This window comes from Eubalaena glacialis, chromosome 2, assembly GCF_028564815.1.
Source record: "Eubalaena glacialis isolate mEubGla1 chromosome 2, mEubGla1.1.hap2.+ XY, whole genome shotgun sequence".
Lineage (NCBI taxonomy): Eukaryota > Metazoa > Chordata > Mammalia > Artiodactyla > Balaenidae > Eubalaena > Eubalaena glacialis.
The window spans coordinates 68,838,142-68,865,407 of NC_083717.1; the positions used below are offsets into that span (position 1 = coordinate 68,838,142).

At 38.3% G+C, this 27,266-nt stretch overlaps 1 protein-coding gene across 1 annotated transcript in view; it reads right to left on the reverse strand.

The window, feature by feature from the left end:
* IQCH (IQ motif containing H) overlaps positions 1-27,266 on the reverse strand; it is a 207,022-nt gene that overhangs the window by 142,513 nt on the left and 37,243 nt on the right. The window lies entirely within an intron of this gene.

Below are 27,266 nucleotides of genomic sequence, written 5' to 3' on the forward strand. Positions count from 1 at the left end.
GCTTATATTATAGTTATGAAATATGAATTGTTTCTATTAAATGGTTTCTAGATTTCAAAGATTATATGTATTGCAAATAAATCACATTTAATTGTAGAGCCCAAGCACATTATTTTACCTTTATTATAGGAGGTTATGAATTACCTGGGCCCTCTCAGCAAGGAAGATGCAACTGTTTGGTATTTATAGACTGTTTTAAATTTTCCAGTCGTTTTCCAAACATTAATTAATTTGCACAACTTCCAAGGGAACTAGGTAACGGTTTGCTATTTAACTAATAAAGAACCAAGTCAGAAAGCTTAGTATATTTGTCTCAGGTCACGTAGAGTACTAGATATGCAAAGATTATTCAATTTGAAGATTAATCTGATTCTGCATTAGTGAAACTCGCCATTGGACTCAGTTGTAGTACATCTTATTGTTCATCAAGGTCATGATGACCTTAAGGAAAAAGAAAGGGAAAGTTTCATCAAGACTCTGGGGAGAAAATCACTTTGCAAAATAAATATCTACTGGCTGAGAAACATCTGTGAACAAAGTTATTTTAGGGCCACACTACCAGGATGCGGTACTTAGGGGAAACTATAAGTAACTACCATCCTATGGACACCAAACCCTTCGGCGATGTTTGGTGAGGACAGTTTAAAATGGCTACAAATAGGATTTTTAACAGGAAAGAGCAGACTGTAAATGCAATCGGTTTCCTTCCAGGCGAGTGGGAAGAGGAAAGGTCAGTGCTCTGGGTCTTGCTTTGATGAGAGTGTGTATGCGCATTGTGTGATTATGGAACTTCTGTCTTGCTGATGCACCTTGGTCTCCTTTCCTCATCCTCAGCTCTCCTTTCCCCACCTCACCTCCAGAGAGGAGTAGTTTCCAGGAGCTCCTCCTAACCGGGGAGGCTGAGATAATCACCCAGTGTACTGTGCTCCAGACATGGCACAGGCATAGCCGAGGATACTCAATATCAAAAATGGAAGGGTCTCCAGTTATCTGATTGATCTCAGGGTCAGGGAGGCAAAGGTAAATTGAAGGAAGAAAGATTCCACTTAAATAAAATTGTCAAGTACTGTGAAGGTGTAAAATATAGTTTTGGCAGTTTCGGGGCTTACAGCATCATTTATCTGGATTTTCTGAAAGCCTTTGACAAAGTACACCTGACAACCTGCTCTTGAAAGCTAAAGTAGCAGGATCTGACATCAAACACAATGTAAAGTGTGACACAAAGATGAGGGTGGAAGGCAGATGATGTTCGGATTCTCTCAGGCAATCAGCACATTCATAACACTGGTTTCTTTAATTCTTTACATTGCATAAATCTCAACAGTGTAAAAGCCAGACCCAAGGTCTAGGGCTGTGCTGAAAAGGCAGTGAGGGGTGTGTGTGTGTGTGTGTGTGTGTGTGTGTGTGTAGGGGGCATGGAGGGGTGACATCCTGGCGAGTTTACACTTCTGCATATGCTTGGTTGGAAGAAGGACGGGTAACAACCTTCAGCGTTTACTGAGCATTTACTATATAACACTAACTTTAATACAATAAGCATTAAATTTCATGAGCAATGGAAAATCTAAGAGCTATGAGAGTGCAGAAGAGGTAGTAATTAACTCTGCCTGCTGGTATCGCAGAAGGCTTTGCAATGACTCTCAACCCTGGCTGTATATTAGCATCACTCAGGGAGCTTTTTAAAAATACTGCTGCCTGGGCCCCAACCCTGGGCAATTAAATCAGAATAGCTGTGCTGGGGCCTGGGCCTCGGTATTTTTATAAAGCTCCCTAGGTGATTCTGATGTGCAGCCAAGGTTGAGATGTACTGCAGTCAGTGATACTTAAATTGTGTCTTAAAAGAAGCACTGAATTACATCACATAGAGAAGAGGATGCAATTGTAGGTAGAAAGAATGGTGGCGACAAAGCAAAATAGCATACAAATGCATGAAGATCTCATTGAAGATGAAGGGCTCTGTGTAGCTGGAGTATGTTGTGTGTATCAGAAGGATAAGGTGGGGGATGAAACTGGAAAGGTAGGTTTAGATTAATGCAAATTAAAGAAACCAGCTTTATGAATGTGCTGATTGCCTAACAGAAGTCGAGTATCATCTGCTTCTGGCTTCTCTCTCTCTTTTTTTCATTAATTCATTAATTAATTTTTGGCTGCGTTGGGTCTTCATTGCTGCGCAAGGGCTTTCTCGAGTTGTGGCGAGCAGGGGCTACTCTTGGTTGCGGTGCACAGGCTTCTCATTGCGGTGGCTTCTCTTGTTGCGGAGCACAGGCTCTAGGCACGTGGGCTTCAGTAGTTGTGGCATGTGGGCTCAGTAGTTGTGGCTCACAGGCTCAGAGCGTAGGCTCAGTAGTTGTGGTGCACGGGCTTAGTTGCTCCACGGCATGTGGGATCTTCCCGGACCGGGGCTCGAACCCGTGTCCCCTGCACTGACAGGCGGATTCTTAACCACTGCACCACCAGGGAAGTCCCCTGGATTCTCTTTTATGTCATGCTTTATATTTTATGCTGAATCATGCTTTTTGGTTTGTATACTACTAATGAAAGAATCATATTCTAAACAGAGCAATGTCCCTCATATCTGGTACTTATTACTGTTTCCAAAACTATAATTCAGAACTCTATCACTTTATGCCGAAATCCTCTATAATAGCTTAAATTTTTTCAATATTTAAAAAATACAGAAAAGCTTAAAGAAGAAAACAGCAATCATATTCCTGTCAGCCAGAATTAATCATTGTGAATATCTTGGTATATTTGCTTCCAGTGTTTTCAAATAGAAAAATCATTCTATTTTATTATTCTGGTAATAATGATATATGCTCATTATAAAGATTCCAAATAATGCAGAAAAACACAGAGATGAAAGTTTAAGAAACCATACCAAATATCATTAGGTGATTCACTATCCCTGACATCTTTGGAGTGATTGATCTATTGTTTTATAAAAGTAGGACTTATATTATATTATTAAACTTAATTTGATATGAATTTAATAGGAAGGGAAAAGGCTGAATTAAATCCAACAAATTGGAACTTCCCTGGCGGTCCAGTGGTTAAGACTTCGCCTTCCAATACAGGGGTTGCGGGTCCGATCCCTGGTCGGGAGCTAAGATCCCACATGCCTCGTGGCCAAAAAACCAAAACACCAAAACAGAAGCAATATTGTAACAAATTCAATAAGGACTTTAAAACCACATCAAAAAAAAATCTTTAAAAAATAAAATAAACCCAACAAATTATTAAGCCTCAAATAAATATTTCTTTACCACAAGATTCCTGTGAATTAAAAAAGATTCCTCTGCATGGGTGGGCAAATTTTTTCTTAAAGGGCCAGAGAGTAAAAATTTTAGGTTGTCTCGGTCTATTTTTATAGCTGGAAAGTAGCATAAACAATATGGAAACAAATGGGTGAAGCTGTGTTCCAATGAAACTTGACTTACAAAAACAGGTGGTTCACCCTCAGGCAGCGATTTGTGGACCCCTGCTCCTCTGTTAAATAAAGGCAATTATGAAAAACATTTAGGTTTTTTTTCACCACATGTTTTTATTTTGGATAACATATCCCAGCTTCAAAAGATGCGAACATTAGAACTTTCTTGCTACTCCCATCTCCTCTCCCTCACCTCCCAATTTTGTATTATATTATTTTTACATTGTCCAGATTTATAATCTTCACATTCTGTTTTGAAACCGTCATTGCTATGATTGTTTAGTATTAGTTCTACATGTGAATGGATCCAGTGCTCATCAACAGTCCTCTGTCAGGGCTTCTTTATGCTTGAGTTCTTTATTTTGGTGGATTATTAAATTGCCTGGCTTTGGTTATCAAGCAGTTCTTTCCAACAAGTGTTCATGGGTATTTTACTTCCCTGAGCCTTTATACTTGAATTACACCTGGGGCCATCCTTTCTTAAAACTCTGTAGACTACATCATTGTCTTCCACAATGAATATAATGAAATTGGATGCCAGCCTGATTTTTTACCCCTTGTTGGTGATTTTTCTTTCTGCCTGGATGTCTGAAGCATTCTCTGTCTTTCAAGTTCAAGTGTTTAACTAGGAAATACCTTTATGTTAAATATTCTAAATCAAAATTTCCTGGGATTCAATGTTTTCTTTCCACCTGCAGATTCAGTTCTTTCTTCACTTTCGGAATGTGCTCTTAAATTACAGCATTAGATACATCTTCTCTTTCATTTGCTGAGTTCTCTCTGTGAGGGACATCAAGTGTCCTTAAATGTTGGCTCATCTTTATCTTTCATAGTGTGGTTCCTAACTATTCGTTCTCTCCTGGTTCCTTGTAGAATAGAGCACTGAGTTTTAGCTGAGCACATGGCTATCCAGTTAAAGACCACATTTCCCAGTGTCCCCTGTGGCTAAATGGGGACATGAAGCCAATAAGATGTGGCAGAAGTGATACGTGTAACCTCTGTGGCATCTCCTTAGAGCGCTTGCCCTGGACTGTTTTTATCCTTCCTACAGACTGAAACATGGGTGTGTAAAGGAGCCAGCTTCAACCATTGAAATAAGAATGTCCTATAACCTATAACAGGAATGAGGAGGCGATGGAGCATCAAGATAGAAGGAACCATATTTTGGATGACCTCCTGGAGGAGATCCTGCCAGACTTGGACTTCTTACCTGTGGACTCTTTTGTGAGTGAGAAGAAACTAATTTATTTAAGGCATTAGATTTTTGGATTTCTTTGTTACAGCAGCTTAGCTGGTAACAAACTAATATGCATACCTGTTAACTTCTAATTAATTTCCTTTATTTTTTCCTCTGCATTTACTGTGCTTACAGTCTTTTCTCCATGTCAATATTTCAGTATTCAGCAGTATCTGTTCTTTTCTTTCTATTTATAGTTTACTTGTTAGTTCCATAAAGTATTTTGGTGTTCAATTTATTTCCTTACGTCTGCAACCTCCCTTTTTATCTCATTCTGCTATTTTATCATCTCATGGTTGAGCTCTAGTTTTACTTAATTTATGCTCCTATCAAGCTGTGCTATAAGGGGAAGAAATTGTGAGAAAATTCCTTCTGTTCCTTGAGTTATGTTTTTTCCTAGATTAGGCTTTGTCTTTTGCAGCCCATGATTCTTCCTCCCTCCTCAGCTCTTTTTCTTTTGTTAGTTGTGGGTGAAATACTGACATGTATGTAATAGATCATTAGTGACTGTGTCATTTCTTTTCCCCTTGTACATACTTGGGCAGCTATGTACAGACATTCTACTTGCTCTGATATAGTATCTCCTCCCCCATTGTCTGGTATCAATGTGTTTTCTCTCCCAACATCTGAAAACTGGGTATTCTGGATTTTCTCCACCTTTCTGTGACCTGAGGGCTTAGGTGGGGGAAGCCTCTGTTTTAGGACATATGCGGTTTTTGTTAAAATATGTAGACGCTCCTCCCTCTCCTGAGATTTTGATGAACATATTGTATCAGGGTTTGCTCTACCCAATTGAGGATGAAACCATCCCTCCCTACCCCCACCCCCAGGGCTTTGGAACATTTTGGTGGAATCCTGAAGTAGTCACTTCTTTCAGGAAGAATCAGACACATTATTTACTTTAATTTCACTTGTTTCTTCCAAGTTCCCTTGTCAGAAGAGAAAAAAGATAAGAATGCCTGCTTGATTGTCTTCTCTCCAAATTTTGTAGTATTTCTGAGAATCCCAATATTTTGAGAATTTACCAGTAGTATTTCTAAGGACTGGGGAGGGGTTAGGCTTGGAGCTGTGCTGCACCCTCTACTCTGCTCCAGAATCTCCTGCTTGGTGAATTTAAGAAATTGTGCACAACCTTCACGGCCATATTCAGCAACCCTGTCCCGGCACTCCTCCTCATCTGTTGGATGGGGAAACTAAAAATCAGAAAGGGAAAATGGCTGGAGCACATGTCTAATCTGCCTTTTAGTTCAGAAGCACAATTAAAATGCATGTCACTGTTTCATGGCCCAGTGCTTTTTACTATATTTTCTTGCTTCCTGAGTTCTTGAAACTTTAGAGCAAAACACAGCTCAGGTCATCAGCTTTACTACATCCTCACAGTAAAGCTCTACCACTCCGTGTCCTATCTCACTCCTTTCCAAGTGCCATTTAACTTAGATACAGTAGGAGTCTCACTTTCTCTCAGACTAAGGATTACCAGTATTCTTGGAGCCTGGAGAGGCTTCTGTAGCAGAAAAGCAAGAACCCTGAGCTTGGAGCACTGGATTTGAGTCCCAGCTCTGCCATTTAATTAGCAATGTACGGGCGGGGGTGGGAGGGGGGTAAGTCGTTTATCTTCTCTGAGTCTCAGTTCTATCTTCTGTAAAATAGGGATATTCTTATCTACAGGGCAGCTGAATTTCATGTAAGGGATTTGTTCCTGGAGGCATTTCATAATTGTAAACCACATAATTCAAGACAGCTAGACAAAGAATGGCAGATATGGCAAAGACTGCTGGTGGACCTTCAGTGTGCTACTTAGCCAGAAACTACATTTCCCAGGCCCTCTGGTAGCTTCCTGTGTCTTTGTGACAAGTTCTGGCCAGCAGTATAGGAATTGTAGTGATTCGACCAGTTGGAATACAGACAAGATGGTGGGAGTGTAGCAGTCATCTTAGATCACAAGATAGAAAATGGCCTGTTCAGGAGGACAGAGCAGTAAAATGGTAAGTGTGTGGGTACCTGGCATTGTAGAGCTGCCGTGTCAGCCATAAACTGCTCTGCTCAAATTGTGACATGAGAAAACATTAATTATTGTCGCATTTAATCTACTGGGTTTTTTTAATATAAATTTATTTATTTGTTTATTTTTGGCTGCGTTGGGTCTTTGTTGCTGCGTGCGGGCTTTCTCTAGTTGCAGCGAGCGGGGGCTACTCTTGGTTGCGGTGCACAGCCTTCTCATTGCAGTGGCTTCTCTTGTTGTGGAGCATGGGCTCTAGGTACACGGGCTTCAGTAGTTGTGGCATGCGGGCTCAGTAGTTGTGGAGCACGGGCTTAGTTGCTCCAGGGCATGTGGGATGTTCCCAGACCAGGGCTGAAACCCATGTCCCCTGCATTGGCAGGCAGACTCCCAACCACTGCGCCATCAGGGAAGTCCCTAATCTACTGTTATGTGTTACACTTGCTAAACTCATATTCTAAATTACACAGGATATTTTTATTTACTCAAGTGGTGCCTTCCTGTGGAAACTTAAGCTTAAATATATCTTAAATTCACTCAGATTGATCCAGCTTTGAAAGAAAATGAAATTTTATTTTTTTTTAAATTTGGGGGCATTTGAATTATTTCAAACTTTGTGTATAAAGCAAGAATTATTTTACATCATGGTATTTCAAGTTTATATAATTCAATATAACATAAAATTCATCATCACTGACCTTCCATAAGGCCATTGTGAGGAATTAATGTGTTAATATATGGAGATACACACCATAAACTTTTTTTCATACCAGAAACTGGGTTTTATTTTTGTTTCACATAAACATTTTATTGTAGTATAACTTTTTTTAAAAGGCACAAGTCATTAAGTCATCAACTGATAAATTTTTACAAAGTGGACGCTGTGGGTCACCAGCCTCCAGGACAAGAGGTACAGCATTACAAGCACCCCAGGGGCCCCTCTCTTGCTCTTCCCAGTCACTACCATAACCCAAAGGTAACCACTATTCTGAATTCTATTATCAGCTATTATTTTTCTGTTTGTGAACTTTACATAAATGGATTATTACAGTATGTATTCTTTTGTATCTGGCTTTTTTCTTTTAAAATTGGTGTGAGGTTTACCCATATTTTTATATATAGCAGTATGTTCACACTATGGACTTTTAAGTATTGATTTTGAGTTATAAATTATATTTATAGCTATAACCATTAAGACTTGAGCCTCCAACCTCCCACTTTTTTTGCATTGCTTATGATGTTCCTTCTGGAATATTCTCTCGCTCTCTTTTTCTCAACTCTGGCTACTAAATTCCTGTCACCTTTTAACAACTGGCTTAAAGGTAACGTCCTCTAGGAAATTACCTCTGATCTCTTCCTCCTCTGAGTTCCTATAGCTTTTCTTTGTACTTTGCTTATTACATTTACAACATATATTTTAAGTATTTGTATTGTACCCTGGTGGCATTACATAATCCAGAACTCATTTAATTCTGTCTTATTTTCTCATCTGAAGAAGAAATAGAGCCAGAAAAGTTTTTAAAAATATAACCACTTAAGACTTATTGGGAAGAAGCAATTAACATAACCATATTAATAGCAAATATTTTTCGTTTTGATAAAGATAGTATTATACAATGGCAAGACTAAAAAATGACCTAGTTACAACTGTGGTAATGATAGAGTAGCTTATTACAGACTAATCCTCCTGAAGATAACAATTATAAATTCTGGATAAAATATTTTTTAAAAAACCAACTATTTGAAGGTACTGAGATAAATTGAAAACAGGCAGAAGCTAGAAGGGAGTTGATGTTGAAAGAAGGGAACTGTAACAGTTGAGATTTATGTGTGTGTGACTTTGGTCCGAAAGTACTTCTCAGTCCATGAGATGCAAAGTGGCTATAATTTAAGAAGAAAGGCACAGTCTTACTGGCTAAGGAAGTAAGAGGATGAAGTTTAGGGCTGTCACAAAGGCTGAAAATGAAGGGGAATCCCAGAAAGGAGGAAGTTGCTAGGCAGGGATCCATAATTTGCAAATAAATGGCATGCAAATCCTTGGCTGACCTTTGAGCTACACATATATGGAAGAGATTCTAAGAAGCCCAGCAAAGATGCAACAGTTAACAATTTGAAAAAAACTGAGCAGAGATTCCAGCTGCTACCCACCAAGGGCAGAGTTTGGAATTTGAGTCTCGCCAAATTAATTGCCTGCTTGAACAAGAATTAACACGTTCTAGAGCATGGTGACAGAATTCAGAGTCTATGCAACACATTATTTATAATGTCCTCAATGGTAAAAAGTTACTATATATGCTAAGAAATAGGAAAATATTATCCACACAAGAGAAATATTCATCAATAGAAACAGACCCTGGAGGTGATGAACCAGTTTACTGCATAGATTGTGGTGATGGTTTCACCACACTCATCAAGTTATATACACTAAATATGTACAGAATTTGTATGTCAATCATGCCTTAAAAAATTAGTTTTTAAAAAAAGAAAGATATCAAGATAATCCAGAGAGTAGAATTAGCAGATAAGGACTTTAAGGCTGTTATTACACATATTTTAAAAACCTTAAAGAAAAATATTATCATAATGAATTAACAGATGGAAAATCTTGGCTGAAAAATGAAAACGATAAAAAAAGAACTAAATGGAAATTTTAGAACTGAAAGGTAAAATGTCTGAAATGAAAAGCTCATTGGATAGGCTTGACAGCAGATTGGAGTGAGCAAAAGAAAGGGTAGTGAACTTGAAGAGAGATCAATAGATGTTATCTAATCTAAAGAACAAAAAGAAAAAAATATTTAAAAAAAGAATAGATCCTCAGTGACCTGTGAGCAATAACATGTTGTATATTTTGTATGTAACTGAAGTCCCAGAAAGAGAGGAGAAAGAGAAATGTGGAGAAAAATATTAAAGAAATAATGGCCAAAATGTTCCCCAATTTTCTGGAAAACATAAACTTATAGATCCTAGAAGCTCAATGAATCTCAAGGAGGATAAAGACAAAGAAAACCACACATGGACACATCATGATCAAACCCCTGGAGAACAAAGACAGAGAAAAACTTGAAAGTAGCCAGAAAAGAAAGAAAAAAAAAAAGACGCATTATATACAGGGAATCAATGATCTGAATGATTACTAACTTCTCATCAGAAACAATGGAACTTTAAAGCATTAATTAAAAAAACCCAAAACCTGGCAACTCAAAATTCTCTATAAAGGCAATATAAAGACTTTTTTTTTTTTGATTAAAGAAGACACATAAGCAGTATGTGTTACAAGAAATGCTTAAAAGAAGTTTTTTAGGCTGACAGAAAATGATGCAAGATGGAAATTCAGAACTCTATAGTAAATATAAAAGACTATATTTTTCTCCTCTTAATTTCTCTTAAAGACAATTGACTGTTTAAGGCAAAAAATTATAACATATTGTGCAGTTTACAATACATGTAAATTACATGACAACAAAAGCACAAAGAATTGAGAGGTAAATAGAATTCTATAGTTTGCAAGTTCCTTACATTGTATGTGAACTGGTGCAATATTAACTCCAAGGAAACTCTAATAAAGTTAAGGATGCATATTGTAATCCCTAGGGCAACCACTAAAAATAATACAAAGAGGTATAGCCTAAAAGCCAATAAAACAGAATATTAAAATTTTTTTTACAAAAAAATCACATAATCCTAAGTCAGGCAGGAAACAAAGGGACAAAAAAGAGTTGGAAAAAATAGAAAACAAGTAGAAAAATGGTCGTTCTAAATCAAATCATGTCAATACTTAGATTAAATGGAAATGGACTAACCCTAAATTAAAAAGCAGAGGTTAGCAGGCTGGATTTTCAAAACAAGATACAACTATAAGCTATCTATAAGAGATGGATTTTAGTTTTAAAGAACACAGATTGAAGTAATAACAACAAAAAAGAGACTTATATATCATGTAAACAGTAAGCAAAAGAAGGAGTGGCTATATTAATATCAAAGTAGACTTTAAGACAAGGAGTATTATCAAAGAGAAAGAGGGATAAATAGCTCAATTAGTTGAGAAAACATAAAAATCATAAACACGTATGCCTCTAATAACATTAACACAAAAAAATGGAATAAAAATGATTAAAACTAAAGAAAGAAATAGACAAATCTTTGATTAGAGTTGAAGATTTTAAAATTCCTCCCTCAGTACTTTGTAGAACAAATAGATTTTAAGAATCATTAAGAATATAGAAGCTCTTGGGAATCCCCTGGTGGTCCAGTGGTAGGACTCCATGCTGTCACTGCTGAGGGCCTGGGTTCAGTCTCTGGTTGGGGAACTAAGATCCCACAAGCCACGTGGCACAGCCAAAAAAAAAAAAAAGGAAGGTTGTATCAACATGGGTTTGATTACAGAAACTGAGTATTCTCTAAATAATGAAAAAAATATATAGAAAATCTGAGTATCACCAATAGCCACCCTGACCTAACTGATATTTATAGACCACTACAACCAACAATGGTGAGATATACATTCTTTTCAAGTGTACATGAAACATTCAGCAAAATAAATTATATCCTGAGCCACAAAATAAGTCTCAATCAATTTCAAAAGATTTGAATCTTATAGAGTATATTCTTTGTCGCCAGAGGACTTAAATTGGAATTCAGTAAGAATGAGAAAACTGGGGCTTCCCTGGTGGCACAGTGGTTAAGAATCCACCTGCCAATGCAGGGGTCACGGGTTCGAGTCAGGGAAGATCCCACATGCCATGGAGCAACTAAGCCCATACGCCACAACTACTGAGCCTGTGCTCTAGAGCCTGCGAGCCACAACTACTGAAGCCCGCGCACCTAGAGCCCATGCTCCACAACAAGAGAAGCCACCGCAATGAGAAGCCTGTGCACTGCAAGGAAGAGTAGCCCTCGCTCACCACGACTAGAGAAAGCCCACGTGCAGCAATGAAGACCCAACGCAGCCAAAAATAAAATAATTAATTAAAAAAAAAAAAAGAATGAGAAAACTAAAAAAAAAAAAAAAAAATCCCCAAATATGTGGAAATTTAACAACACACTCACAAGTCAAAGAAAAAAATCATTAGAGAAATTTTGAACTGAATGGTCATGAAAATGCAACATATCAAAATTTGTGAGATGCAGCTACAAAAACTGCTTAGAGGGAAACTTATCAGTCTAAATGCTTATTTTAGAAAATAAGAAAGGTCTAAAATCAATGATCTAAGATTCTACCTTAAAAAGCTTTAAAAAAGAGTAAAATAAACTCAAAATAAGTAAAAGGAAGAGAATAAAAAAGATAAGAGGAGAAATACATGAAATAGAAAACTAATAACCAAGAAAATCAACAAAGCCTAAAGTGATTCTTAGAAAAGATTAATAAAATTGGTAAACCCCAGCAAGAATGATCAAGAAAAAGAGAAAGCATCAATTACCAATATCAGAAATAAGGAAGAAAGAGAGAAAAGAGAACAAGAGAGAAAGGAAGAGAAAAAGAAAGAAAGAAGAAGGGAGGGAGGGAGGGAGGAAGAGAAAAGGCACACACAGGGTCACCATTCTCAGAAGTGGAAAGGGTCTTAGGATGATAAAAGGGTAAGTTAGTAGCAGAAGTGACCCTGGGATTGTGAACAGACTCAAAGAATGTGGTGAGTAGAGATGACCATGGAGGAGATGCCAAAAGAAATATTATTTGGAACACACAGAAGTCTGAGGTACAAACATCTGCACACCTCACAGGCCCTGAACAGTACATCACATTAAAAAAAAAAGTGGAGTTTGTTATGATGCCCCAAAGCCCCCAAGAAAATATTAAATACCAGTAAAATGTGAATAAAGAAGGAAAAATATGTAATGTTGTCTAAAAATTTTTCCATTAAAAATAGTTAAAATAAAATCCAGCCCTTAAGCAAAATTTCTCAAAGTTTGTTCCTTTGAATATGGTTCTATAGCTATTCTGCAAAGAGGGTTCTGAGGAAATTTTGCTCACATTGCTAATGGCATTGGCCACTCTCCTCCTAAAGATTCTTAATGTACATCAGCATGTTAGTGACTGCAGCTGGCCTAGTTGTATGAAAGTCAGCCTGTCTCTCTTTAACCTCATGGTCACCACTTTTACAGGACCACAAAACCCTCCTTTCATGGAATACCTATTAACATTCCAAGGAACCAGTATTCTTTGGAATACATACTGGAAAAAACTGATCAAAGGATTAAAACATAGCTAACAACAGTACTTGCTGTAATTTGTTACTATTAGACCATTCTGCAAAGTTAAAACGTTAAGTGATAACTTGATTTTACATGAAACTTTTCTTTGAAGCAACTTGAAACATAATGGACTCAGGATTTTCTGATAGATTCAGACTGACAAAAATCTAACTATTTTTGGTTCTATTTTGTCTCTCTATATTTAGTAGCATTAAGTGTAGCATTCCAATAGAAATTTTTAAAAACTGGAAGAGTAATCACTCCAGATTGAAAAAAATCTAGAAAAGTGAAAGAATAATAAAGTACTGGCATTTCACCTGCATGTTTATTACATCCCATACAAGAAAAAAAAAAGTTTGGGTTACTTATGCTTGTGATCTTTGCATATTGGTGAATATTAATACCACACCATCACTCAAACATTGTCACAAGACATGGAAAGGAAAACAACAGGAATACCTCTGCCTTCTATATAATTTTTCTTGTGTAAACCTAGGGCTATGTATTACAAATTGATGCTTACAATCTACTGTCTCACCCTTTACTAGTGACTACATGAGAGGCGATGAGTTTAAATGGTAGTCCTTTCAGTTAAGATCTAAGAAAGTCTTTGTGAGTAGTCTATTGTTTTTTATAATTATTTTTGCTATTGATATTTATTCCCTTATTATAGAACAGTGTGTCAGTCTCTAGGCATTTTTGTTTAAATACTGGCTAGGGTCACAAGTGAAATGAAGTTTGGTCCTCATTTACCTCATACCAGCAGTTGGGTTGGCACGCAGCTGCAGAACTGCTGGGGCTCTTTTTATTTAATTTGGCATCCCTTCCTGAGCAGTATTGAGACTTTTACTTCAATGACTCCACTGGGCTTTGCCATAATTTCTATGTTGTATCAGTAAAGTCTGCAGAAGAGATGCCTAAGCAAACCTGAAAGCAGGCTAGGAATGCTTCTAGTTCAGGTGTTTTTAAGTCAATGAAGGAATTGACTCCCCAATACAAATTAAGTCCATTAAAAATTACAACATTATTCATTTAGTAAAAAATCTGATTTTTAAAGTATATTAGATCAGCTTAATACCATGTGTGTGTGTTAAAAGTTTGTCCTTTTTGCACAGATTTTCTTGGAATAATTTTCCTAGACTCCGAATCAGACTGTCAAGAAAATACATGTCTAAATTTTGAGTTAGCCACATGTTAATTACATGACTTGGTCATATATCTTAACCTGTACAATCCTGAGAGTATTATGGGAATAATGATCTCTCTGACATGCTCTGAGTATGCAGTGATAACACATAAAAGTCACTAGGACAGGGTCAGGTATATAATAGGTCATCGATAAATGCTTCGTTAAATGTATTAATGGAAGATGAAGACATCAATGCCTTCTGTGAATTTTACTTCCACAGTCAGAAGAGAAAACAGCTTCACCTGGTCTGCTTTCCTGTTTTACATGTCCTATGTTAATGGGTATAAATGGAAAGGAAGGGAGCCAAAGGAAAGAGATTTTGAGCGGAATCAGAATTATGGATTGTCAGAACTGGATGATATCTTAGAGATGATTTGATCCAGTGCCCTAAGTTTACAAATGAGCAAACTAAGTCCCAAAGAGTATAAGTGATTTGCCCAAAAATCACAGAGAAGTTAGTGACAAATCGAGGACTGGAGCCCAATGTAAACAGGGACTTTTCTTGTAATGAGGATTGTTAATATTGTATGAGGCTGACAGTGTTTTTAAAAATCTTCCTTTTCATCAAAAAGTCTACAAATAATGAATGCTGGAGAGGGTATGGAGAAAAGGGAACCCTCCTACACTGTTGGGGGGAATGTAAATTGGTGCAGCCACTATGGAGAACAGTATGGAGGTTCCTTAAAAAACTAAGAACAGAGTTACCATATGATCCGGCAATCCCACTCCTGGGCGTATATCCAGAGAAAACCCTAATTCGATAAGATACATGTACCCCAGTGTTCATAGCAGCACCAGTTACAATAGCCAAGACATGGAAGCAACCTAAGTGTCCATCGACAGATGAATGCATAAAGAAGATGTGGTACACACACACACACACACACACACACACACACAAATACAATGGAATATTACTCAGCCATAAAAAAGAATGAAATAATGCCATTTGCAACAACATGGATGGACCTAGAGATTATCATACTAAATGATAAGTCAGACAGAGAAAGACAAATATCATATGATATCACTTATACGTGGAATCTAAAAAAATGGTACAAATGAATTTATTTACAAAACAGAAACAGAATAGACATAGAAAACAAACTGGTTACCAAAGGGGGAAGGTGTGGGGAAAGATAGATTAGGAGCTTGTGATTAACAGATACATACTACTTTATATAAAATAGATAACCAACAAGGACCTACTGTATAGTACAGGGAAGTATACTCAGTATTTTGTAATAACCTATAAGGGAAAAGAATCTGAAAAAGAATATATATATATATATAACTGAATCACTTTTCTGTACACCAGAAACTAACACAACATTATAAATCAACTATACTTCAATTAAAAAAAAAATCTTCCAGGACTTCCCTGGCGGTCCAGTGGTTAGGACTCCGAGCTTCCATCGCAGGGGACATGGATTCGAGCCCTAGTCGGGGAGCTAAGATCCCACATGCCGCATGACAATCTTCCTTCAACTAACTTGAAAAATAGTTCTCTTTTATGGTTTTCTTTTTTTTTTTCTTTTTTAACATTTTATTTAATCCATCTGGAATTTTCTTTTGTATAGAATGTAAGGTTAGAATTAACTTAATGCTTTTTCCCCAAATATTTAGCCAAATGACTCAGCACTATTTATCTAACAGGTCCTCCCTTTCCTACTGACTTAGTGTCACCTTTATTACACTTTCAGTTATTTTTTATACTAAAGTCAATATCTATGCTCATTTCTTTTATTCCATTAATTAATCTGTCTGTTAATTTTTGTGCCCAGAGGATGCTATTATAATTGTTGTAATTTTTTTAATTATTATTTTTTCTTAATTTTAATTTTATATTGGCGTATAGTTGATTAACAATGTTGTGTTAGTTTCAGGTGTACAGCAAAGTGATTCAGTTATACATATACATGTATCTATTCTTTTTCAAGTTCTTTTCCCATTTAGGTTATTACAGAATACTGAGCAGAGTTCCCTGTGCTATACAGTAGGTCCTTGTTGGTTATCTATTTTAAATATAGCAGTGTGTATATGTCAATTCCAAACTCCCAATCTATAATTGTTGTAATTATATCATATGTTTTAATAAGAAGTATGGAAAGTTCACCTTCATTAATCTTCTTTAGGGGAAAAAAAATGAAGCCTTTGGCCATTTATTTTTTAAGATGATGAACACTGGCAAGTTGAAAAGAATTAATATTCCATGCAAACCAAATAAAACCCGTAAGAATTTCGAATGGAATTACATTAGATATAAAGATTAATTTGTAAAGAACTGGCATTTTTATTATAATCGTTTTTCCTTTTCAGGAGTATGATATATCTTTTTATTTATTCAACTGTTCTTTGACATCGCTCAGTAAATTCATGTAAAGACTTTAAAGCATGCAATGATAATCTAGGAATGAGAAAATTAATTCTACCTGAAGAGATCTGGGAAGACATTTTTATGGCCCAAAAGAGGAGAGCTCTACAAATGTAGTCAAATGAGGTACATGGTATTTCATTACTTAACTTGACATAGCCTAACTCAATTATACAGTTCCGTAAGAACTTGTTACTCAAAGTCATTAACCACATACACACATCAAGAGTAAATTTCCATTGGATTCTGACCAGATCGGGCACTATGCTTGATGTTGGAAATATGGTCCCTGCCCTCAAAGGGGTTTACAATCTATTTGGGGGGAGTTTCCATGCTAAAAGTACCAGCTCTAGAGAGTAGATCTTAAATGTTCTTACCACACACACACTCACACAAAAGGTAATTATATGAGGTGATAGAAGTGTTAACTAACCTTATTGTCATAATCATTAAACACATAATCATGTATCTAATCATCACATTGTACACCTTAAATTTACACAATATTATATGTCAATTATATTTCAATACAGCTAGGGAAAAAAGGTACCAGCTCCTCTTATTGTTCTAATCCTTGTGTTAATGTAGCTTCTCACTAAGTGGTTTGATCTTTTACTTCTATTACTTCTATTCCCAGATCAAGGTAGAGGAATTTCTCCACAAATTTCTTGGTCATCAAGGAAGTAATTATTGGCAGGGTCCCAGCTCTACCCCTCGGATGCAGGTTAAAATCACCATCCTCAAAGCTACCTGGAGGTGGTATAGAATAAGGATTAAGAATGCCAACTTGGAAGTCAGACTGGCTGAGTTTGAATTATGACCCTTTGACCTTTAGTTGTGTGACTTTGGGTAAGTTATTTAACCACCTTTGCCTCAGTTTCCCCAAATATAAAATGAAAGTAGTAATAGTACTTAACTTGTAGAGTTATTGCGAGGATTACGTGAGACAATCAGTGTATATTGTGCTTAACACCATGCCCAACACAGAGAAGGACTCAGAAGTGCATTATTTAATGAGCAGGTTATACATTTCAGCTTAGAGTGCAGCTCTGCTTGGCGGCACAGCTAGGTGTCCTGTAGATTCTCCAGGCTAGAACATGGAGGTTCTAGTGGGGGAATTATCCTCCCCTCTAGTAAAATCTAGGTCCTACTCTTGAAACTACTGGCAAATGGAATAATAAACCCAAGACTGTGGAAAGATGGTGACAGGTACTTCCCCTGGAATTTCAATGTTTTCAATTAAATGATAATTCCATAATGAGAAGGTTACAGTTTTGAAAATCCTTCACTGAAAGAGTCAATCCTCTTTTCCCCTAAACTGTGGTTATATTGAATGAATCCAGTATTAGGTATCAAGTACATCTTTACATGGATGGAGAAGAGGATGTTGGGACAATAGTTTCTTGGTGGTCAGCTACCTCTCTGGGGTGATTGCCTGTTTTCACTTTACAACTTCTCCTGATAACCTTCCATAAGGATTGGCCCCTTTAAGTTAGAGATGGAAGAGGGTATTTTGAAACTCAGAGAAGAGTTTTCTTAGAAACATCTTAAACAAGCTGGTAAGATCCCCCGGCAAACTCACATGAGATATTAGTACAGCTGAACCTAATGACTGGACATTTCTGGGTCTCTCACCAGCAAGGCATGGGGAAAGGAGAATTCTTTTCCTCTTGTGGCTCTGGTGGCTTGGGAAACATGGGGAGATAAGGGAAGCGCAGGGTTTCTCGTCAAAAAATCCCCCAAGAATACTTCTCTTTATGGGCTGCTTCCTTCTCACCTCCTTTCTTATTTTTCTCTTTTTCTTCCATATGCATCCTGTTTCTTCCAGCCAGGGATTCTTTCCTCCTCTGGGTAGTACAATTACTTGGGTAGGAAGTTTAGAGTAGTGACAAGAAGATATGTTCCCCCACCCCTGTCCCCAACTCTGAGTGTGAAACCAGAAAAATAAATAAATGATCAATGTGGCCAGCTCCATGTAGAAGTTGATTTAAAAGACCCAGGCCCCGAATAGGAACGTAGTCTATTTAGTGTCATCAAAGAAACAAGACGTCAGCTGAAGGTGAGTGGTCTTTTATACTAGGAAATTAGTAAAGAGGAAGGCATTGGTTAGGAACACAGGCTCTAATATCAGATAGGCCTGGATTTGAATCTGGGCCCTACCACTTACTAATTATAAGACTGGAGCAAGTAACTTAATTTCTCTTAGCCGTAGTTTTTTTTAATCAGTAAGATGGAGTAATATCACTCATTCCACAGGGATAAATGTGGTTGTGGATATAAGCAGCTCAGCACGGTGCAACATAATTCATACTCAAGTCCAAGCAGACAGTAGCTATTTATTATAAAAAGTTGAATCAGAGAGTCAGAATTTCTCAGTGCCCCTAAAGCACTCGCTTCACAAGGATGTATTCATATCCCTTTGGCAGAAGTAGCTTCACAGATGGATGCATCAGACTATAAATGTGTGATGCTGCTCACCATGAAGATCATCCAACTAATTACCCTTAGTCAGTTTCCCTGTTCACTAAGGAGGCTTCTAACTGGGCTTTCTGTGTAGCTTTGTAATAAGGATACAATATGCTCATCAGATCAGGCTGACTTGAACATTCAGGTCTGTTTGGCCATTATAGCTCTCCTTAGAATAAATAAAGTGGCGTTCCAGTTTGTACATCAGCCTCCTGTGAGTCCAGCTGCACCCAAGAGATTGATCAACTCTGACAAAATCAATCTCTAATCCTACAAAGTCGAGCGTTATACCCTGAGCTGCACCAAAGTAATAGCACTTCAAGGGGACTCTGAGATGCAAATTGCTGACCTGCAAGACAGGTATAGTCTGGAGACTACTTTCTTTGACCACATAGGGTTTTTATTTATTTATTTATTTATTATAAATTTATTTTATTTATTTATTTTTGGCTGCGTTGGGTTTTCGTTGCTGCACGTGGGCTTTCTCTAGTTGCTGCGAGCAGGGGGCTACTCTTCGTTGCAGTGCGCGGGCTTCTCATTGCGGTGGCTTCTCTTGTTGCGGAGCACAGGCTCTAGGCACGCGGCTTCAGTAGTTGTGGCACATGGGCTCAGTAGTTGTGGCTCTTGGGCTCTAGAGCACAGGCTCAGTAGTTGTGGCGCACGGGCTTAGTTGCTCTGCGGCATGTGGGATCTTCCCGGACCAGGGATTGAACCCGTGTCCCCTGCACTGGCAGGTGGATTCTTAACCACTGCACCACCAGGGAAGTCCCAGCATAGGGTTTTTAAACTCATCTGAGCGAATATTTAAAAATCGGGAGATTTCACCAAAAATGTGAATATGAGTTTCCAGCTTCTTATGAAAACCCAGCCAAAAGATTAGAGCTGAGGCATCTGTTTCCTGTAGGGAGGTCCTGTCTCCTGAGTTCAGAGTCCCAGCTCTTACACCTGGTCATTTCAGTCAGTTATCACCTGCCTGGCCTAAGAGGACTTACTTTTGTGATTCCTGTTCTAAATAAGAACACTTTGGAGAGTTTCTTAGGGTCTTTACTCCTTCCAAAAGAGGGGGAAAGTCAGGAAGGAAAAAGCCTATCGAACACCATTTAGTATAAACAGATGATAAATTTGGAAACACACCCATATTTCAGGAAACACTTGGATTAAGATAGTCTCCTGGGCACTTGTTTGCATGAGCAGATGGGACCATAGGGAGTTGGTGAGAGGCTGGGATTGGGGGAGGGGTGCTGAGGCTGGTAACTGACAGAGAGGAAGTGGGTGGTGTGGGGGCAGGAGGGGAAGAGAAGGGCAGCAAGTGTTTGCAAGGAATCGACCACTCCTATTCTTTATCCTTCTCTCTCCACAACTCTTGTCCCAAACAAAATCTGCTTTTGACCAACGTTGGAGGAAGAGGTAAAACAGGGCGGGGATTAGGGATGGAGTAACCGGTAGAAACCTAGGTAGCAGTGGGGTATTCAGCATTAGGACAGAAAGAGAGCTTAAGAGGAAATAGCCATCCAGCTAGACTGGCCAGCTCTGAGTGGCCATTCATATGAAAGGGACAGAGAGTTGTATGTATAGGGTGAGGTGCTGCCTGTAGAACTCTAATTAGGCAGTTTCATGAACTTCTAACAAGTTCAGCAGATAGCGCTATTCAAGAAATCTTTGTACCCAAAGGGAGAGGAAATAAAGTTTAATAACCAATGAGGATGGGCTTCTCTGGTGGCACAGCGGTTAAGAATCCGCCTGCTAATACAGGGGACATGGGTTTGAGCCCTGGTCTGGGAAGATCCCATGTGCCGCAGAGCAACTAAGCCCGTGCGCCACAACTACTGAGCCTGTGCTCTAGAGCCCGTGCGCCACAACTACTGAGCCTGCGTGCCACAACTACTGAGCCTGCGCTCTACAGCCCGTGCTCCACAACAAGAGAAGCCACCGCAATGAGAAGCCCGCGCACCGCAACGACGAGTAGCCCCCGCTCGCCACAACTAGAGAAAGCCCGTGCGCAGCAACGAAGACCCAACACAGCCAAAAATAAATAAATAATACCTTAAAAAAAAAATAACCAATGAGGACATCAAGGGAGAGAGATTGTTCAGGAGAATTCTCAAGCTGCCCTTCAGTTAAAGTATCTGGAGAAGTGATCTAATCTCAGAAACTGTCTGCCTTAAGCCCTTCTCTTTATGATCTAGACTGAGGTCACACAAGTAGATTTCAGTGGCCCATTCAAGGGCACCCATCAATTGGCTCTACACATCGAACCAAATCTTTTAGTTTCTTCCTTTATAAAAATTCAACATGTTTAGGCAAAGCTCTAACCATCTTCCATTACTTTCATTATTCTCCATCTCTGCCTTTGCTTCTGTTGTTTCCAGTGCTTAAAATACATGCTACCTCTGCTTTCAGCCGTGTCCATCAGTTCCACTAAGGCCTATCTTAAAGCTTGCCTCCATCCATCAGTTATACTGACCACTACTTTGTCTCCCCTGAGAGACTGGCAGTCCCATAAGGCAGCAAAGGAGGCACTTTAATCTGGGAGTCACACCATTGGGGCTGTGGCTGTAATGATGACTCTGAATAAGCCAATTTGTCTTCTCAGCATACAGATGAGGAATCTCAGTCTTTAGAGGCTAAGTGATGTACCTGTGATAACTTGACTTATAGCAGCAGAGGCAGGATTAGCACCCAAGTGCGCTGACTCTTCTCTCAGTCTATGGTTCTTTCCACTAACAGTGTGCATGGTTGCTTTCAGACCTCTTAGTTACCAACCATAAACAGATGTATTCAGACTATCATTGAAGATAGAGATGGAAATTACAAGACTATATAAATGGAGCATTTTGGTGGCATATCATCCCAACTTTACAGTCTTTACAGATCTCCTCCAAATAAATATCTCCTGGGCTCACATTACACATTCTGATTCAGAAGCTGTGCTTTTAAAGAAAGTATAGGGTGGATCACTCTAGACTGTGGGTACTTACTTCTATTCTACCAAAGAAGTTTTAAAAGGCTAGGAACGTATATTTGAATTCAAGTACAGTTTAAGGTACAATGGGTTAGAATATTGGAGAACACAGCAATAGTATTTATTCATCTCAAGTACCTCTCAGTAGATAATTAAACTGGGCCATGATAAAAACAATTCTATTAGGCCCGTTTCTCTTGTGGCTAATGCTGTTGTGCTACTTGCTGTAGTATTTTTCCTTCGCTTCATTTTAAACAGAGCACTTACTGTAATATTGCAAGCATTACCACTTTCCTCCTTGCAATAAAAAAAAGCAACAGTAGACAAAAACATGAAGTTTTATATTTTCACTCATGAAGATACAACTCATGAAAATCTGAATGGCAATCTAGATATAGCCACATTTTTGGTGGGTTTCCTGCACCATCAACTAAGAAGTGGCTCTTTCATCCATAAAGAATACAGTTTTTAGGATTCTTCTCTGTTCTGATGCACACTTTGCCCCACGCTTGGTGTTTGTGTGTAAGAAAAGATCTATCGCAGAGAGTTCTAACTTTTGCGGGGAGGGGCGGTGTCATGAACCTCTTTGGCAGTCTGGTGAAGGCTATGGATCCTTTCTGAGAATAATGTTATTATAAATGCATAAAATAATATACACTGGAAACCAATTATATTGAAATACATTTCTACCCATGGACCCCTTGTGTCTTAAACCTATCATAGCGCTGACTCAGGCTTCTCCATCTACCTAATTTTTAGCTTTTCAAAGTGAAATTATAAGGTTAGAAACACAGCCTCTCAGTACGGAGTCAAACAAATATCAAAACTCAAGTCCAAAGCCCAAGTCACAAAGTGCAAAGACATTGGATCACATCAGGGAGCAGGGCTAGCTAGTTAGCAGGTGGCTGCTGACCTGGGATGAGTCCAGGGCAATGCAAAGGCTCTCTTCCTGCATCCCCCAAATCCCTCTTCTGCCTGTTCACTCCTGCTTGAAATCCCTTAATAGAGTCTAACTCCTTCGGTTTAATTAAATAGAGGATTTACTCTTGTTAAAAAGCAAAAACCCGTGGGAGAGGTAATTCTCTATGCAAAAGATTTTCAAATTTATTTTTAGCAGTAGAATCTATTTTTCAGATGCATTCTTAAATAGAATGCTGATATGTAAATAGATGCAAGTTTTATACAAATTTAGTATAATGTTATATGTTATATATAAATAAGAATTCATATATATTTGTATTCATATATAAATCAACATTGGAAACAGGCTACTTTGATAAAGGCAAATTATACATCAAGAGCTATAGATAATAGCTGCAATCTTACATCCATCAGAGCATACACCTTATTTCTGTGTTATATTTTACCTGCACAAGATGGAGAAAATCCTGACCTAAATAGATAAGTAATTTCTAGCTAACAATTTGTTATGGCACTTATAATCTCAGGATTTTCTTCAATTAAAATGATCCAGAAGTTTGAAGACTAGTAGGAATTTTTTGTTTCAAAGTAGAATCACTAATAATATTTAACAACTGTTCATATTACTTAGTAATTAAGGATTAGTTGGTGAGTACTTAATTTGGGGAAATTTGACAAGATTAGTAAACCATTTGAATCCTGAATTTCTTACTTAGTTCATAACCTTAGGCAAGTAGCTTAATCTTAGTCTCAGTTTCCTCATGTGTAAAATGATTATGAAAATAGCATCTATTTTATAGGTGTAAAGGTTAAGTAAGATAGTGTACATAAAGCACTTAACACAGTGTCTGGCATACTTGATGAGGGCTATTATTACTGAAGAGTTGAATGACCAAAAGTACTTTTCAAATGTCCCATGTACCATTTTAAGATGTTCATCATATCCCATTTAAATTTATTTTCAGATATCTCAGCACCCTTCTTTTTCAGATATTCACTCAGTTTCAAAACAGCCTAATTTTGTTTTGCACAATGAGTCCAAAATTTTAAGATGATGTTTCATTGCGGACCTTTTATCTGCAGATGTAAACCAAGTAACATTGCAACCCTGCAATGCCAAATGAAGATCGTATAGCACATTTTGAATCAGATAAGACCCAACCCAAAATTAAAATGAATGATGAAACAATTTATAATGCTATATTATCATGATGCAACATGCATTATTGTAATTGTACAGTTGACTATTATGCCGTGCCAAACGTGTACCAGAGAGCTTGCCTGGCTTTTAATGGCTGGGAGCACACAGGTGGTGTATGTAATACTAATACCAGCTAATGTTAATGACATGCTTACCCGGGGCTAGGCACTGCTTTAAGACCTTGACATGTATTAGCTCATTTGATCTTCACTTATTTGTCCTGTGTGATTATTATAGGAGTGTATATGAGCAGATGTGCATTTCAAAATATGACTAGTACACAGATAAACCCTATCTAATTAAAAAACACCCTTATAAGAAATTCAAATGCACACGTGCACACACACACACATATACACACATACATGCGTGTGTGTCCATGTGCTCGTGGAGTTAACCAAATAGCACAAATTAATGCATTGATGGTATCTAATGCATTAAAATTTGGTATCAAACTTAGGTATGTATGTATTGTACTTTATTACACTTCAAATTGCTTAAATATTTACCATAAAAATGAAATATGAATTAAATGCTTGCAGGCTCCCTGAAGCTTATTGGAGCTCTCCATAACAATTTGAAAACCAGAGCACTAAACCTTATTACTCATTTACACTGGAGTGTGAAAGGAGCCAAATCAGATCCTTTTCTGCACACAAAGGTGTGAAAAAGGGAGAAGTATGAGATTTTTAATATTCATTAATTTTTCAGAAAGACAGGAACCTTCTTAGGCACCTATTATGTTCCAGCAATGTCAATATATTTTCTATAATCCCCATAACACCCTTGCCTAGTAGACACCATTATTCTGATGTTACAAAAGAGGAAACGGAGGACCTGAGATGTTAATTTGCTTACCTCGGGGTACACAACTGGAAAAATGGCAGGTAGGACCCAAACTCTGATCCAGTCAATTCCAAACTCTTCCTACCACCCCAGACTGCCTCCCATCTAGCCTCCCCATTTTATAAACCAGGAAAATGAGAACGAGCGAGCTAGAGTAACTGGCCCCTAGAAACAACTAGTTGGTGGCCAGGCTGTTACAAGAATCCAGGAGCCAGGATATTTCCCTAGGTAAACTCCATCAGATGGCCCAGTGGGAGGGTGCCCTGTGCCTGCTGGGAGCCAGCAAAACCACTACTTCACTTCTAGACTTGGCATCAGGTAACATAGCTTCAGTGCAGGGATTGGATGGATGAGACCAATTAGTCCTCTTCTATTATGTGCAAAACACTGCTTGGTGCAGTGGAGGATGTGAAAAACAGACAAACGGTCCAGACAGCAAGGTCCCTGTCCTCATATCAGTATGGGAAAGAGGGCATCATCACGTGAAATATTAAATAGAATCCCTGGAAGGGACCTCAATAATACTTTGGTTTTCCCCCTCGACCCCTACAATAATGTAAGTTCTAAATGACTGTATAAAACATGGCGTAATACAATATGTGAAGATTGCCAGTAGTCATAACTAATATTTTCAGAGCCCTTATTTGTACCAGGACCTTTGCTAAGTGCTTTGAATTATCTCATTTAAATCTCAATATAATCCTATGAGATACTCTTATTATGGACATTGTCCACATGAGGAAATGGAGGCCGTTTTGGGGAGGTTCCCTTTCTAGTTAAGGTCCACACCAGGCAGTCTGACCCAGAATCATGATGCTCCCAGCTAAAAAGTGGTTGCAGTTTGGCATGGAGTTGGTTTGGGAACGCAGACAGGATCTCAGCACAGAAACTCGAGAAATACAGCATTCTGAAGAAGGTAGAGAATGTATCTGATGAAGGTATGGCCTCTGATTGCCTCTCCCCACTCCCAGATGGGCTTCTGTGAGAGAACCGGACATGAGCCAATGACATTTGCCATATCATTTTCTTCAGCTTTCCCAGCACTCCAAACCAAAGCAGAACTAAAATTCTCAGTAGTGACAACATCCGAAGGCAGTACACCACTTCTACCACCACCACGTTGGCGGAGTAGGCTATAGTCAAGAAGGACATGAAAAGTCATTGTTTTCTTGAAAACTCCTTCAAGACAACCTGAAGAGAAAGCTCCCTTTAATGACAGAAACGGGGATGTGGTACATGCCATCACAGTCCTTGGGTAATGACTATGTGTCATAAATAGGATATGGCATTTCTGAATGACTTTAAAGCTATTTCCTTTTGTTCAACTAATTTAATTTACCAAATGCTCCTGGGGAAAGGGAGGGGGACCAAGATGCTGACTCTGCATTTCCTGAAAAATCAACATTTTCTTTTTAAACTGTTCTCAGAGAAATTCTGTCTGATTGTTGTCTGCTGGCTCCCTCAAACCCTACCTCTGTCAAAATTCTGCCCTGGCAGGTATGAGAAAGAATAGATGCAGAACTTGAGTGAATACCCACATCTGTTTTTGGAAAAAAGGAACAGAAGCAGCACAGAAGGAAGTAAAAGAGATAATTGCTGGCTTGAACTGCAATACATTTTACTTGTGGGCAGAGGGCCAGCTTACAGCAGGCGGAATATGCAGGCCCATCTTATTGGAATTCAGGGGTGGGCCTCCATTCTTGTCCGGAGACAGCTGTAAACCAGCAGCCCATAGCATCACAATCAGGCACCGGGTTTTGTCAAGGAATGCTGATATCTACAGAAGCAGCTTTGTCTGCTTCAACTGCACCCCTGCCTAGTGAAATGACAGTCAGTCTCTGATTCCAGATGACAAGAACTGGATAAAAACTTACAGCAAATGGCGACCTTTCAAAAGATTAATTTGTTTACCAACAAAATGTTCCCTCTTTGTCATCCAAGATGGGGGTGACCTTCACTTTCCCATATCTAGGCTGAAAGGATGCTGACTAAGTCATCTGTTAAGTTAACTCCATCTCAGCAATTATTCCCTTTTTTATTTTTAGTGACAAGAAGCGTTTATTAATTCACTCTGCTTCTTGTTATGGTTTATAAATGCAACAAGCTCATTCTGAATTACTGCAGTGTAACATCAATTTGTTTAAATCTAATTCTGCTACTGTTGCCAAATTATGTTGTGACTGTAATTGTGGCCATATGCATGGGCTTAAAACACAATCATGTTGTGAAATCGTCCTTCTTTCTCCCCCCTTGCTACTTACCCCCACCTCTTACTTCTGGTGCTTCTTCTAAGCATTTGACACTAACACAATTGCCTCACTTTCCATACTTTATCACTTCAGAAATGAATGTGCTTTCAGTGAGAGAGATTACTATGTACACCCCAAGTGAAACAGTAAAGACTGAAACTATGATTTGTGAAGTATGGTTGCTACCCAACTAAGTTAGTGAAAAA